The sequence below is a fragment of the Sorex araneus genome, chromosome 4, assembly GCF_027595985.1.
Source record: "Sorex araneus isolate mSorAra2 chromosome 4, mSorAra2.pri, whole genome shotgun sequence".
Lineage (NCBI taxonomy): Eukaryota > Metazoa > Chordata > Mammalia > Eulipotyphla > Soricidae > Sorex > Sorex araneus.
The window spans coordinates 204,150,551-204,165,536 of NC_073305.1; positions in this window are offsets into that span (position 1 = coordinate 204,150,551).

The following is a 14,986-nucleotide window of genomic DNA, read 5'->3' on the forward strand; positions in this document are numbered from 1 at the left end:
ATATACATATACACACACATATGCACATACACATATATGTATATATGCACAGGTAGACATATATGCATATATGTGTGTATGCATATATACATATATAAAAGCCATTTGTAAATTTTTTCCTATAACTTTCTATTAATCACTTTTTTCTTTTTGTATTGGTTTCTTTTCAGAACAGTTGATGTTTTGTGTTACAAGGAGTCCAAATATTATTTATGTAATTTCTCCTTTCTCCAATTTTTATTTCATTTTTGTTTTGTTTTTGAGCCATACCTGGTATCTCTCAGGGGTTACTTCTGGCTCTGCACTCAGGAATTACACTTCAGGGACCATATGGGACATGGGACCAGGTTCGGGGATTGAACCTGGGTCTGCCATGTGTAAGACAATGTCCTACCTACTGTACTATCTCTTTAACCCTAAAAATCTCACTAATCATTCTTTTTTGGGGGGAGGGTGTGTGGGCCCATACCTGGCAGTGTTCAAGGATTACTTCTGGCTCCGTGTTCAGGGCTCACTCTTGGATAGGGCCTTGGGGATCATATGTGGTACCAGGAATCAAACCAGGGTCAGCCACATGAAAGGCAAATGCCTTATCCACTGTACTTTTATCTGTCCCCTCTACTTTTTAAAAAATTTTATTTATTTATTTATTTGCTTTTTGGGTCATACCTATCGATGCACAGGGGTTACTCCTGGCTCTGCACTCAGGAATTACTCCTGGCAGTGCTCAGGGGACCATATAGGATGCTGGGAATCGAACCTGGGTTGGCCGAGTGCAAGGCAAACGCCCTACCCGCTGTACTTTCGCTCCAGCCCCTACTTTTTATTTTTAACATTACTTTTCTTCAAGGAATGGAGTGATAGCACAGCGGGTAGGGCACTTGTCTTGCACGTGGCCGACCTGGGTTCGATTCCTCTGTCCCTCTAGGAGAGCCCGGCAAGCTACCGAGAGTATCCCGCCCGCACGGCAGAGCCTGGCAAGCTCCCAGTGGCATATTTGATATGCCAAAAACAGTAACAACAAGCCTCACAATGGAGACGTTACTGATGCCCACTTGAGCAAATCGATGAACAACGGGACAACAGTGCTATTTTTCTTCATAAATTCATGTTGTTTACCAGTTCATTTGTCTGGTTTGTTTTTGATTTGGGACCACAGTCTGGCTGGTGGTACCCAGGGATTACTTCTGACTTGATGCTCAGAGATCCCTCCTGAAGTGCTTGAAGGATCATATGCGGTACCAGGGTTTAAATCCAGCTTGCCCACATGCAAGGTAAGTGCCCCACCTGCTGTAATATCTCTCCAGCCTTTAATGTCTTTATCTCTGCTTCCTGTCATAGAACTCCTAGAACCACTGCTTTTTTTTTTTGGGGGGGGGTGATATAATGTTTTTTGTTATACATATAAATCCTTCCTACAATGTACCTGAGGCTGCTAATGAGGTGAGTTAAGTAGGTTAAGTTAAGTTAAAGTAGGTCTTCTAGTTTCCCTTAGGTCATGAGTTGGTATCTAGAAAGACAAAGCAAATGATTATAGGATAGAATAAAACTCTCAGCACCGTGACCCAGGCTCTGGGGAGGAGCAGGGGACTGGAGCTAGTTTACAAAGTGCTTGAACATCCTGAAGAGGACACGGTGGGAATTTATAACCTAGTTCAACAGATACATGAGGACTTGGGGCTTGCAATTGGTAGTTGATTTCCCACACCTTTGAGTTTTGTTTGTTTGGGTTGTTGAGCCAGTTTTCATCCTCAATGCCCACGATGACCAGGATATTCTTACCCATCCAGCAGGTCCTAGGGTACATAGCACATCCTGTGGTGCTGGCAGTGACATAGCACACAGCATCAGTGGAGTCTGTGATTGAATGGGGGTTGGGGAAGAGGGCCTACACAGATAGTACAGCAGGTAGGGTGCTTACCTTGCACATGGTCCACCTGGATTGATTCCGAGCATCTCACATGGTCCCCTGAGTCCACCAGATGTGATTCCTGAGTGAAAAACCAGAAGTAACCCCTGAGCACTGCTGGGTGTGGTCTAAGAATGAAACAAAAAAAAACAGTACTATTTAAAAATTTAATATAGGCTTATAATTTGCTTCAAAGTTTGGTATTGCTAAATTTTCATTCGTTTTTTGTGTTCGTTTGTTTACCAAGGACTGGGGTAGGTAAAAGTGGGAAAGTAGTATTTTTTTGTTATTTTGTTTTATCTTAGTGCCAAGAATTGAACCCAGGACCTCATGAATGTGACTTATGCATCTACTGCTGAATCTCAGACCCATTTTCAATTATTTTTTGCCCAGAGATCTTCTGGCTATTTGCATGTTCCTAGTGAGTGATATAATTATCTAGTTAAGAATTTTATTAAGGGACTTCGATTTACAAAGTTATCCATAATTGAATTTTAGCACCAATCCCAGCACCAGTGTCATCCTCTTTCCACCAGTGTCCCCAAGTTCCCTTCAATCTCTCCCCACAAGCCTGCCAAACTGACAGGCATATTTTTAAGTTTAGTTGTTATGGTTTGGGACTCATATTTTCAATGTTATTGACTCTTGATGCCACTCAATACCATCGATGTACCTGAGACACTTGATCCTTGCTCTTGTTACTTCCCATTCAGCTCTTCTTACGACACGCCCCCCCCCCCGCCAATTTATTTTCTTTTTGTCCTCCTCCCTTTATTCTGAGGTCAAGGTTGATCTAGGCATCCTCCCTTTAATATGTGTTTTTTCTTGTCCAGTTTCTCTGTAGACCACAGATAAGTGAGAGCATACTGTTTGTCCTTCTGACTTACTTCACTTAAAATGATATCTTCCAGTTCATCCAAGTTGCAGTGAATTGCATGATTTCATTGTTCCTTACAGCTGCATAGTATTCCATTGAGTGCATATATATACCACGTCTTCATAATCCGCTCATCTGTTGAACACCTAGGTTGCTTCCATATTTTAGCCATCACACTAAGTGCTGCAATGAATATAGTGTACATCTCATTGTCTTGATTTGGATTTCCCTAATAATAAGTGGTGATGAGCGATTTTCCCTGTGCCTATTGACCATCCATTTATCTTCCTGAGAGAAGTGCCTGGTCATTTTTTGATCTAAAATTCTCTATTGTGGTTAATCCTAGGTTGTTTTTTCATTTTTGATTTTTGGGTCACACTCGGCGATGCTCAGGGGTTACTCATGACTCTGCACTCAGAAATTACTCCTTGTGGTGCTCAGGGGACCATATGCGATGCTCAGGATCAAACCTGGTTTGGCCATGTGCAAGGCAAACACCCCACCCGCTGTACTACAGTTCTGGTTCCAACTCAGTTCTGTTATTTTTAAACATACCTTAAGCCTATTTTTTCAGTAAAGCACAATTGATTTTTTAAAATTGTATTTGAGATATGATTACAATAGTGTTAGTACCAATATTTGTTTTTTGTTTTGGTTTTGGTTTTGGTTTTTTTTGCTTTTTTGGTCACACCCAGCAATGCTCAGGGGTCACTCCTGGCTCTGCACTCAGGAATTACCCCTGGCCGTGCTCAGGGGACCATATGGGATGCTGGAATCAAACCCGGGTCGGCTGCGTGCAAGGAAAACGCCCTACCCGCTGTGCTAACACTCCAGCCCCAAGTACCAATATTTGTACACAGTAACTGTACCGCCACCAAAGTGGCAAAGACCCTCCACTACTGTTTTTATGTCTCTTTTAGACCACCTCTGTTCTCATCCTCTATCCCCATTCCCTCAACTCTTGGTAACCTTGTTTCTGTAGTCTAAGTTCAAGAGTGGGTTATCATTAGATCCTGTCTATTCCTTTCCTTTGTTTCTTTATGTATCACATATGAGACAGATCGTCTGGTATGAGTTTTAATTATTTCACTTAACACAAACCCCTCTAACTTAATCCACACTGTGAAAAAAGATAAGCTTTATTCTTTTCTTGTGGCTGAGTAGTATACTGTTGTGTATATAAAACTCAGTTTATTTTTTCCCCTGGCTTTGGTACCTCACCCAGCAGTGCTCAGGAGCTGTCCTGGCTTTGTGCTCAGGAGTGATCCCTAGTGGTGTGGGGACCATCTGTGGTTCTCGGGATTCAAACCCTAATGGAATACAAGACAAGCATTTTAACCCCTGTACTATCTCTATATTCAATTTTCCTTCCTTCCTTCCTTCCTTCCTTCCTTCCTTCCTTCCTTCCTTCCTTCCTTCCTTCCTTCCTTCCTTCCCTCCCTCCCTCCTTCCCTCCCTCCCTCCCTCCCTCCCTCCTTCCTTCCTTCCTTCCTTCCTTCCTTCCTTCCCTCCCTCCCTCCCTCCCTCCCTCCCTCCCTCCCTCCCTCCCTCCTTCCTTCCTTCCTTCCTTCCTTCCTTCCTTCCCTCCCTCCCTCCCTCCCTCCCTCCCTCCCTCCCTCCCTCCTTCCTTCCTTCCTTCCTTCCTTCCTTCCTTCCTTCCTTCCTTCCTTCCTTCCTTCCTCCCTCCCTCCCTCCCTCCTTCCTTCCTTCCTTCCTTCCTTCTTCCTTCTCTCTCTTTCCCTCCTTAATTCCTCCCTCCCTCCCTCCGTTCTTCCCTCCCTCCCTCCCTCCCTTCTTTCCTTCCTCCCTCCCTTCTTTCCTTCCTTCCTTTTTTCTTTCCTCCCCCACTCTTGCTTCTTTAGGGCCACACTCAGCCAGCCATGCTCAGATGTTGCTCCCACCCAGGTGTTCAGACTCTGCTTTTTTTTTGTGGGGGGTTGGGTCACACCCAGCAATGCTCAGGGGTTACTCCTGGCTCTGCACTCAGGAATTACTCCTGATGTTGCTTGGGGGAACCATATGGCATGCCAGGGATTGAACCCGTGTGGGCCACGTGCAAGGCAAATGTCCTACCTGCTGTACTATCACTTCAGCCCCAAGATCCTGTTTTTATTCTAGTACTTTATGGGTTTTGGTCACTTTACCTTTAAAGTGTAGTTCAAAGCCAGAAAATATAATGGCTTCCATTTTTATTTTTCCCAACAAATTGCTGTGGTGATTGGGAAGTTTATGGTTCCATACAAATTAAAATAACATTTGTTCTAAGTTCTTGAAGAGTACCATTAGAATTTTCTTTTATTTTTCTTTTTGGGTCACACCTGCCAATGCACAGGGGTTACTCCTGGCTCTGCACTCAGGAATCACCACTGGCAGTGCTCAGAGGACCATATGGGATGCTGGAATTGAACCCGGGTCGGCCGCGTGCAAGGCAAACGCCCTACCCGCTATACTATTGCTCCAGCCCCCTAGAATTTTGATATTATTGAGTTTGTACAATGTTTTAGGATGGTCTTTTTTTTTTTTTTTTTTGCTTTTTGGGTCACACCCAGTGATGCTCAGGGGTTCCTCCTGGCTCTGGACTCAGGAATTACTCCTGGCAGGGCTGGGGGGAACCATATGGGATGCCAGGTATTGAACCCAAGTGAGCTGCATGCAAGGCAAATGTCCTACCCACTGTGCTATCACTCCAGTCCTGGGATGGCCATTTTTACAATGTCAATTCTTCTAATTCATGAACATGGAAATATTTTCCATTTTCTTGTGTCTTCTTTTTCTTTTAATAATTAACTGATTTTCTAGGTATAAGAATGTCACCTTTTAAAATTTTAACTTTTTAAGCTTTTTAAAGTTTTGAAGCGGGTGTGTTTGATTGTTTTTGTGCCACACCTGCTGTTCTCAGTGCAGACTCCTGACTCTGCACTCCAGGATCACTCCTGGCAGACTCAGGGGACTGCCTGGGATGCTGGGGATCAAATACAGGCCAGCGGTATGCAAGGCACACAAGCTATGTGCAAGACTTTATCTACTAAACTATCTCTCTGGTCTCAATCTGTGCCTTTCGGTCAGTGAGTTCAGGCCTTTGCCATTAAGGGAAATTATTGAAACAAAATAATTTAATGCCATATTGGTTTCCTTTCTTTTGGAGGGCCACACCTGGAGTTGCTGAGGGCTTATGTCTGGCTCTGCACTCAGGATATACTGGCTGGCTCAGGGAATCATATGGGGAGCTGGAGATCAAACCCAGGTTGTCAGCATGCAAGGCTCGACCTCTTTGCTATACTCTTTCTCTGGCCCATAATGCCATATTTTTGTATGTGTCATGGTTATTTCTATAGTTAGTTAGTTGTTTTTTTTTTTTTTTGGCTTTTTGGGTCACACCCAGCAATGCTCAGGGCTGAGTCCTGGCTCTGCACTCAGGAATTACTCCTGGCGGTGCTCGGGGAACCATATGGGATTCTGGGAATCGAACCCGGGTTGGCCGCGTGCGCTCCAGCCCCTCTACAGTTAGTTTTTGTTTCTTTGGTCTTTTATTTTGGAGGAGCCACACCCAGCCGTGTTCAGGCCTCACTCCAGGTTCTGCGCTCAGGGATCATTCCTGGCAGGGGAGTGATCAGGGGACTACATGGGGTGTGGGAAATTGAACCCAGTTGGCTGCATGCAAGGCCAGGGCCCTACCTGCTGTATTATCATTATGGCACCACTATTTCTTTTGGTCTTTATATGACATGTTTTTTTTTTTTTTTGCATCTTGCAGCACAGATTTAGTACCCATAAACTTCTCCCTTTTTAAAAAATTTTATTTTATTTTTATAAAACTGTTCACAATGATTTATTACATTCAGTATTCCAACACCAATTCAAAAACCACCATTACACCTTCTGACTACCATTATTTCCAATTTTCCCAGCCATCTCCCAAGCTTGCCCTAATAGCAGGCTCTAAATAATTTATTTTGTATTGCTTGTTATGAATAATTCTCTAAAAAAAAGCTTTCCTTAGAATAAAATGTGTGAAGATTGTTGTGTCTCACCCTGGAGCCATATGCCCTTGTATAAGAGATTACTAACATATTGTTATAGGTTAAGCCTTGTGTGTTAACGTTTTCATAATTGAGATTGGTTGCCTTCTACTTTACATCCCATCCAATATGGTGTGCTACTCCTGGTATATCAGTGGTGTAGAGTATGAGATGTTGTGTGGCTGCAAATACGGCCACGCACTCCAGGAATTCTAAAATTTTGAATGAGGTGATACAGCTGGAGTGAAATTTTTTTTTCTTTTTGGGTCATACCCAGCGATGCTCAGGGGTTACTCCTGGCTCTGCACTCAGGAATTACTTCTGGCAGTTCTTGGGAGACCATACGGGATGCTGGGGATAGAACTCGGGTCAGCCGTGTGCAAGGCAAATGCCATACCTGCTGTGCTATCACTCCAGCCCCTGGAGTTAATTTTTTTTTTTTTTGCTTTTTTGGTCACACCTGGCAATGCACAGGGGTTACTCCTGGCTTTGCAATCAGGAATTATTTCTGGCGGTGCTCAGGGGACCATATGGGATGTTGGGAATTGAACCCAGGTTGCTGCATGCAAGGCAAACGCCCTACCCGCTGTGCTATCGCTCCAGTCCCTGGAATTAAATTTTTAACTGGATGGTGACTTTGGGGTCTGGAAGCATCTCTGCAGCTTGTTGATATCTTTTGAGATTTATTTATGAGTCTCTGGATCATGGCTGGGTAATGAGCTTATAAGGCACTGGAGGAAGTTCCAGGCTTCCAGAAAAACAGGGGGTTGTATATCCTGTTGGGGAAATCTCCCCAACTCCGTGAGAGTCTAGAGGTTTTGGTCACAAAGCCTGCACACCTGAGGTTTTCATCAGACACATTCCTGGATGGGGGTCATTCTGAGCCTGTGGAGTCCAGCCATTAGCATGGCGGCGATTGGGTTATGGAGGTTTTCGGCTGCTGGGGCTCTCTTTGGGTGGGTGTTGGGCTCACCTGGAGTGCCCCAGATGAGAGTCAGCCTCGCACGGGGGTTTGGAGGCATCTCTACCCCACGAACTTCGTTTTTTTAAAAATTTTTATTATATCACCATGTGGAAGGTTACAAAGTTTTCAGGTTTATGTCTCAGTTATACAATATTCAAACACCATCCCTTCACCAGTGCCCATATTCCACCACCAAAATACCCAGTATAACCCTCGCCCCCGCCCCCCACCCCCAACTGTATAACTGATGAATTTCACTTCATTTTCTCTCTACCTTGATTACATTCCATATTGCAAAACAAAACTCACTATTGTTATTGGAGTTTCCCCCCAAGCAAGACAGCCCTACTAAGGAAGCATTTGATAATTGGTTTGCCATTAAAAGATTGTATGTTTTCAGTTTTTAGAAAAGATCGAGCGGCCACGCAGCTCGGATGTGTTCCAGTCCCGCAACCCGGAGCCGTGTTAGTTGCTGCTTAGTGTCGACAGGGCTCCATCTGGAGAAGGTGTACCTGCTGTACCTCTTCCTTCTGGATCCCTGGATCATTTCCTCTGGATCATTTCTCCGGCCGCGTTGCTCACCAGACTCCCCACGAACTTCTTTAACTGTTGTTTGTCAGTAAAGTTTTGTTTCATCTTTGAATTTGAATGATAACCGAGCAGGATGCCTATTTCATTCAGTATGTTGACTGAATTCCATGCCCTTCTATCCAGTATGGTTTCATTTGAAATATCTGCTGTGAGTTTTATGGGGCCTACTATAACCACAAAATTTTGGTTTGCTCTTGTTCTCTTTTTAAAAAAAATTTTTTTTTAGCTTTTTGGGTCACACCCAGCGATACTCAGGGATCATTCCTAGCTCTGTACTCAGGAATTATTCCTGGCGGTACTCGGGGGACCATATGGGATGCTGGGAATTGAACCTGGGTTGGCCACGTGTAAGGCAAACACCTTACCCGCTGTGCTATCATGCCACCTTGCTCTTGTTACTCTTAAGACTGAATCTCTTGTCATTTTAATTACAATGTATCCTAATGTTTTCTGTTTGCCTTTATTCTGTTAGAAACTTTTTGAATTTCCTGCATCTTGATATGATATATGAACATTCCTCACAAGCGGAATGTTTGGCTGTTATTTTTCCCACAAAACTTCTTTCTTATTCTTTTTCTAACATCCTAAAATTCATATTTTTTAATCCTCTTTAGGCTGCCCATAGATCTCTGATGTTTTCTTCTTAATATTTTTGTTCTTTTGTTCTTTTTTGGATGGTTTCATGCCTCTTGTCTTTAAGCACTTTTTCCTCTGTTCTGTCATTCTGTCGCTTATTCCCTTTACTGTGTACTTTTCAGTTCTCTTACTATGCTCTTCAGTTTGATGATTTCTTTTTTCCTTTTTTGCTGGGGCATTCCTGGTAGTGGTTTCAAAGTGTTTGCTGTCATTCATCAGTGTGGATGCATTTCTCCACTTCCTTGTTATGGTAATCTCTTTTGTGTGTTTTTGTTTTTGTTGTTGTTGTTGTTGTTGTTGCCAGACTGGGGGTTAGCATATTACTCTGTTCATATGTTGAGAGATTGATATCTCAAATTTAGTAAATCATTCAGGTCCTTTGGAGACATTTGCTTCTTGATGTCTGTGCGATCCTGGTCTCTGGCCAAACATTTGATAGTCCACTGGGGACAGGCTAGTGTCAGGCAATCAGATATGAAAGGACAAAGTGACCTTGTTCCCTTCAAAACTGTACCAGGCCAGGGTGTAAAGCTAAAATAAAAGTAAAAAATTAGGGGCCGGAGTGATAGCACAGCGGGTAGGGCGTTTGCCTTGCACGCGGCCGACACGGGTTCGATCCCCGGCATCCCATATGGTCCTCCAAGCACTGCCAGGAGCAATTCCTGAGTGCAAAGCCAGGAGCAGCCCCTGTGCATTGCCGGGTGTGACCCAAAAAGCAAAAAAAAAAAAAAAAAGTAAAAAATTTAAAAAGAGGGGCCTGTAGCGATATGCAGAGGGTAGGGTTTTTCCCTTGCACTCAGCGAACCCCAGGTTTGATCCCTGGCATTCCATATGGTCCCCGGAACACTGCCAGGAGTAACTTCTGAGTACAGAGCCAGGTGTAAACCCTGAGCATAGCCAAGAACAGGCCCCCAAAATAAATAAATAGAATTATAACAGTCCTTCAGCTCTTCGAGTCTCTGTCCTGGACGGGGATGGAGATGCTACCCCGCTGCACCTGAATCTGTAGCTGTCAGTCCACCCTCCTCTTCTTACAGGTTTTTCCAATCTCCTGTCTGTATTCTGCCCTCCTCCTTAGAAGTCAGTCGGCATGGCCCAATAGTCAGAGACCGGGCAGAGGGGCTATCCATAACCTAGTGTTGTCACAGTGACTGAAGGGGAGAGAGGATGGAGTGATAGTTCAGTGAATAGGGTGTTCAAACTCTTTGCATGCGGTTGACCCTGGTTTGATCTCTGGCATCCCATATGGGACCCCATGCACCACACAGGAGTGATTCCTGAGTGTAAAGCCAGGTGTACCCCCAAACAAAAAACAAAACAAAACAAAAACAAATAGAAAAGGAGAGCTGTTGGGCTCTAGGTCAGGGACACCAAATATCTGTTAAAGTGAAATAGCCACTCCCGGTGGTTCCTGTGAAAGGAGTGTAAGCATAGCACCCAACAGCAGAAGCCTTTTTTCTAATTGCTCCATATTTACATCACCAGAAAACTCCTTTCTTCCCCTTCAGCAACAGAAGCTTCCAGAAAAAGGCAAAAGTGGCAGCAACAGTTACTGGGAATCAAACCCAGGGCCTCACCTGTGCAAGGCATGCACTTTACAGATGAGCAACATTCCCAGTTTCTGTTTATTTTTTTTTTAGGTAATGTTAATTTGTAAGGCTGTCTACGAATTTTATTGTTTTCTGTTTTAATTCTTACTTTTTACTTTCTGCTTATTTTTTATTAAATTTTCTCTTTTTCAAGTTTTGTATAGTATTGCTCAGTGTGTGATCTCTGTGAATTTCCATGTGAACTTAAAAGGAATGTCTAGTCTGCTGTTATGGGTTGAATTAATTTATATATATCAATCATATCCAGTTGGTTCATAGTATTTTTTTTTGTAATTCACAGTCCTCCAGATTGTGCATCAACTTTTATTTTATTTTTAAAATTTTTTAAATTAATTTATTCTTTTATTGAATCACCATGTGGGAAGTTACAAAGCTTTCAGGTTTAAGTCTCAGCTATACAATACTCGAACACCCATCCCTTCACCAGTGCACATATTCCACCACCAAGAATCACAGTATACTTCTCCCCTTCCCCCCACTTCCCCAGCCCCCCACCCCGCATGTGTAACTGGTAAATTTCACTTTACTTTCACTTTACTTTGATTACATTCAATATTTCAACAAAAAACTCACTATTATTAATTTGTGAGTATACCCCCTAAAGTCCATCTGCTGAAAAGAAAGCATTTGATAATTTGTTTTCCATTGCTGAGAATGAAGAGATATGAGGTCGAGAGGCCGCACTAGCAGCCGCATGGTTTTGGATTTCTGTATTTTAGTATTTTAGTAACTAAGTCCAGAGAAATATCTGTCAGAAATTGCAACATTGTAAGCTTGTACCTCTCAGCTACTTTATATTCCACATATGAGTGCAATCTTTCTACGTCTGTCTCTTCCTTTCTGACTCATTTCACTCAACATGATACTTTCCATGTTGATCCACTTATATACAAATTTCATGACTTCATGTTTTCTGACAGCTATGTAGTATTTCATTGTGTATATAGCTAAAGAAACAGAGTTTCTTTAGCCAGTCATCTGTTTTTGGGCACTCTGGTTTTTTCCATATTGTGGCTATTGTAAACAGTGTGGCAATGAACATAAAAATGCCGATGTCATCTCTACTATACCTTTTTGCCTCTCCGGGATATTGATTCATAGTATTAAACTTAACTATATCATTGTGATGATTAGTATGACATTTTATTTGAATTTTCTTTCCTTTTCAATGATGCCAAGTAGATGTTTTGCATGTCCTGGACTTACTACTTCTATTGTTCAGTGTTCAGAGTGCTAACCATTTCATAATAGAGCCAACTATTTCTATTTCCTCGTCTGTGTTTTACATGTTTATTGTTGTGCTTAAAGTTTGATGAGAGAAGATAGTTGGCTAGGTATTTCAATGTGGAATTAAAGGACTACGCATGTGCCAAGACTCAGACACCTGAGAACACATGCAAGGTTGAGGAACACTGAAACACTTAGATATTTTTGGATTGGTAGACAATGGAGAAGTGACAGGAGACGAAGTAACATGCCTAGAGGCCAAATCATGAAGAACATACGTGTTATACCTGTTTTTGTTTGACTTTTGAGTCACAGTGAGCACACTTAGGAGCTATACCTGGCTTTGTGCTTGGGGAGCCATGTGGTACAGAGGGTTAAACTTCAGCCTCCTGCATGCATGCGAGAGGCCCATTGAACTATCTTTCCCTCCACTAAGAATTTGATCCTTCTCATTGTTGTTTGGATCTGCATCTCCCTGATGATTGTGTTGAACATTTTCTCATGTGCCTCTCAGCCATTCATATTTCCTCTTTGGGAAAGTTTCTGTTCATTTCATCACCCCATTTTTTGATCGGGTCGACAGTTTTCTTCTTGTGGAGTTCAACCAGTGCATTGTATATCCTTGATATCAACCCTTTATCAGATGGGTACTGCATAAATATCTTTTCCCATTCTGTAGATTGTCTTTGTATTTTTGTCACTCTTTCTTTTGAGGTGCAGAGGCTTCTTAGTTTGAGATAGTCCCATTTATTTATCTCTGTTTTCACTTGCTTGGCCAGTGGCATGTCATCTTTGAAGATACCATTGGCTTCAATGTCGTGGAGGGTTTTGCATATAAGTGGATCAACATGGAAAGTATCATGTTGAGTGAAATGAGTCAGAAAGAAAGAGACAGGCATAGAAAGATTGCACTCACATGTGGAATATAAGGTAGCAGAGAGGTTCAAGCTTGCAATGATGCAATTTCTGACAGAATTTTCTCTGGACTTAGTTACTAAAATACTAAAATACAGAAATCTAAAACCATGCGGCCGCTATTGTGGCCGCCCAACCTCATATCTCTTCATTCTCAGCAATGGAAAACAAATTATCAAATGCTTCCTTTTCAGCAGGTTCGACTTTGGGGGAAAAAAACTCCAAACAATAATAGTGAGTTTTTTGTTGAAATATTGAATGTAATCAAAGTAAAATGAAAGTAAAGTGAAATTTATCAGTTACACAGGCGGGATGGGGGGCTGGGTAGGTGGGGGGAAGGGGAGAAGTATACTGTGATTCTTGGTGGTGGAATATGTGCACTGGTGAAGGGATGGGTGTTCGAGCATTGTATAACTGAGACTTAAGCCTGAAAGCTGTGTAACTTTCCACATGGTGATTCAATAAAAAATAAATTAAAAAAAAAAGAATTTGATCCTTCAAGAACCACAGACACAAGTGAGCCCATGAGTTGTATAATAGGGTTGTCTCTGGACAAGTTCATTCTAGTGCTAATATTAGCATTGAAGTATGAAGACAATAAGAAGTATGTTTTGCATATATGTGATATGATGCGATGTGTGTATGTGCGCCCGTGCACACATCCTAGGGATTGAACCCAGAGCTCATACATGTGAAGCATGTGCTTTGCTGAAATTTATGTCCTCAGTGATATTTTTTCCCACTGTGGTAAAAAAAATCATATGAAATGTAATGTGATTATTTTACTTATTTGTTTTTGATGGCTATGCCCGGAAGTATTCAGGGCTTACTCTAGACTCTGCTCAGGGACCACTGTAAGCAGTGCCCAGGACCATATGTGGTGACTAGAGTGGAACACAGGTCTTCATTATATTAATGACATCAACACTATGATGAAAGGGTTCCTGGGACAATTTTAACGCTTCAGTGTGCAGGCTCTCCCAGAGCAACAAGCAATTTTCAGATACCAGAGGGGCCTGAAAAATCCAATTCAGTTCAGCTCAATTCTGATGTTATCTACCTGTGAGTGTTAGATTCCATGGGGTGAAGCTGGAAGCATGACCATTTTTGACTGTAGATACTAATTGCAAGACCAGACTATCACCTGCGCTTCTCACCAACTAGCTATATAGCATAGAATCCCCTCTTCAGCTTTTATTGAATTTAATCATTTTATTTATGAGATATGATAGCTTATAACCATATCTACAGAAAGCTTTCCAGGATCACTATGAATAACTACATTATATTTTAATAACCAATTATGATTAAAAATGCAAAAAAGCTAACCTTTTCATTATGACTTTATTCATTGCTGTATTGCACTCGGTTCATGTATTTAACATTATTCCAGAGGAATAGCAATGAAACATTATAATATGTTTATATAGTTATTATCTCCTGATTATTACATATATCTTGCTGCATATATTGCTCTCTATATACGGCCAACTGGTAGTTTCCTCTGCCCAATTTTTTTTCTTTTTAAATGTGATGTGTGCTCTAATTAGACTATGGACTACACTGCCCTCTCATGTCCACAAGTATAGTATGTACAGGTTTGAAGGAAGTGGGTACAGGGTTCATGAGTTTAAATATTTCATCTGAAATTTAATATGAATAGTAACAGAAATGAAAAATGAAAACTATGAATAGTAGCAGAAATGCGCTATTCTAGTCTTCCACATTTATTGTATTTGTGTTTCTTTTCGTTGAAATAAATTCTCATTTATTACTTGAATATACAAGCATTTTATGTTAAACAGTTTGTTTTCTTTATTATACTAATTTAAAATTATTACAAAATAAATAGACTCTTGGGCCAGAGAGGGAGTACAGGGTAAGATCCTTACCTTGCCTGCAGCTAATTCTGGTTCTGTCTACAGCACAGAGCCAGGAATTAGGCTGCATAGCTGAGTATGGCTTCCTCCTCTTTATCTCCCCAAATAGGAGAAATAAACAAAGAGATAAAGAAAAAATAGGCTCTTGATTAGGTCTTACTTTAGAGTACCCTATTACTTTTACCCTATTAATTAAAAAATCACCTCATTAAAAAAAATAAAACTAGGGGCTGGAGCGATAGCACAACGGGTAGGGCGTTTGCCTTGCACGCAACTGACCCGGGTTCAATCCGCAGCATCCCATATGGTCCCCCAAGCACCGCCAGGAGTAATTCCTGAGTGCAAAGCCAGGAGTAAC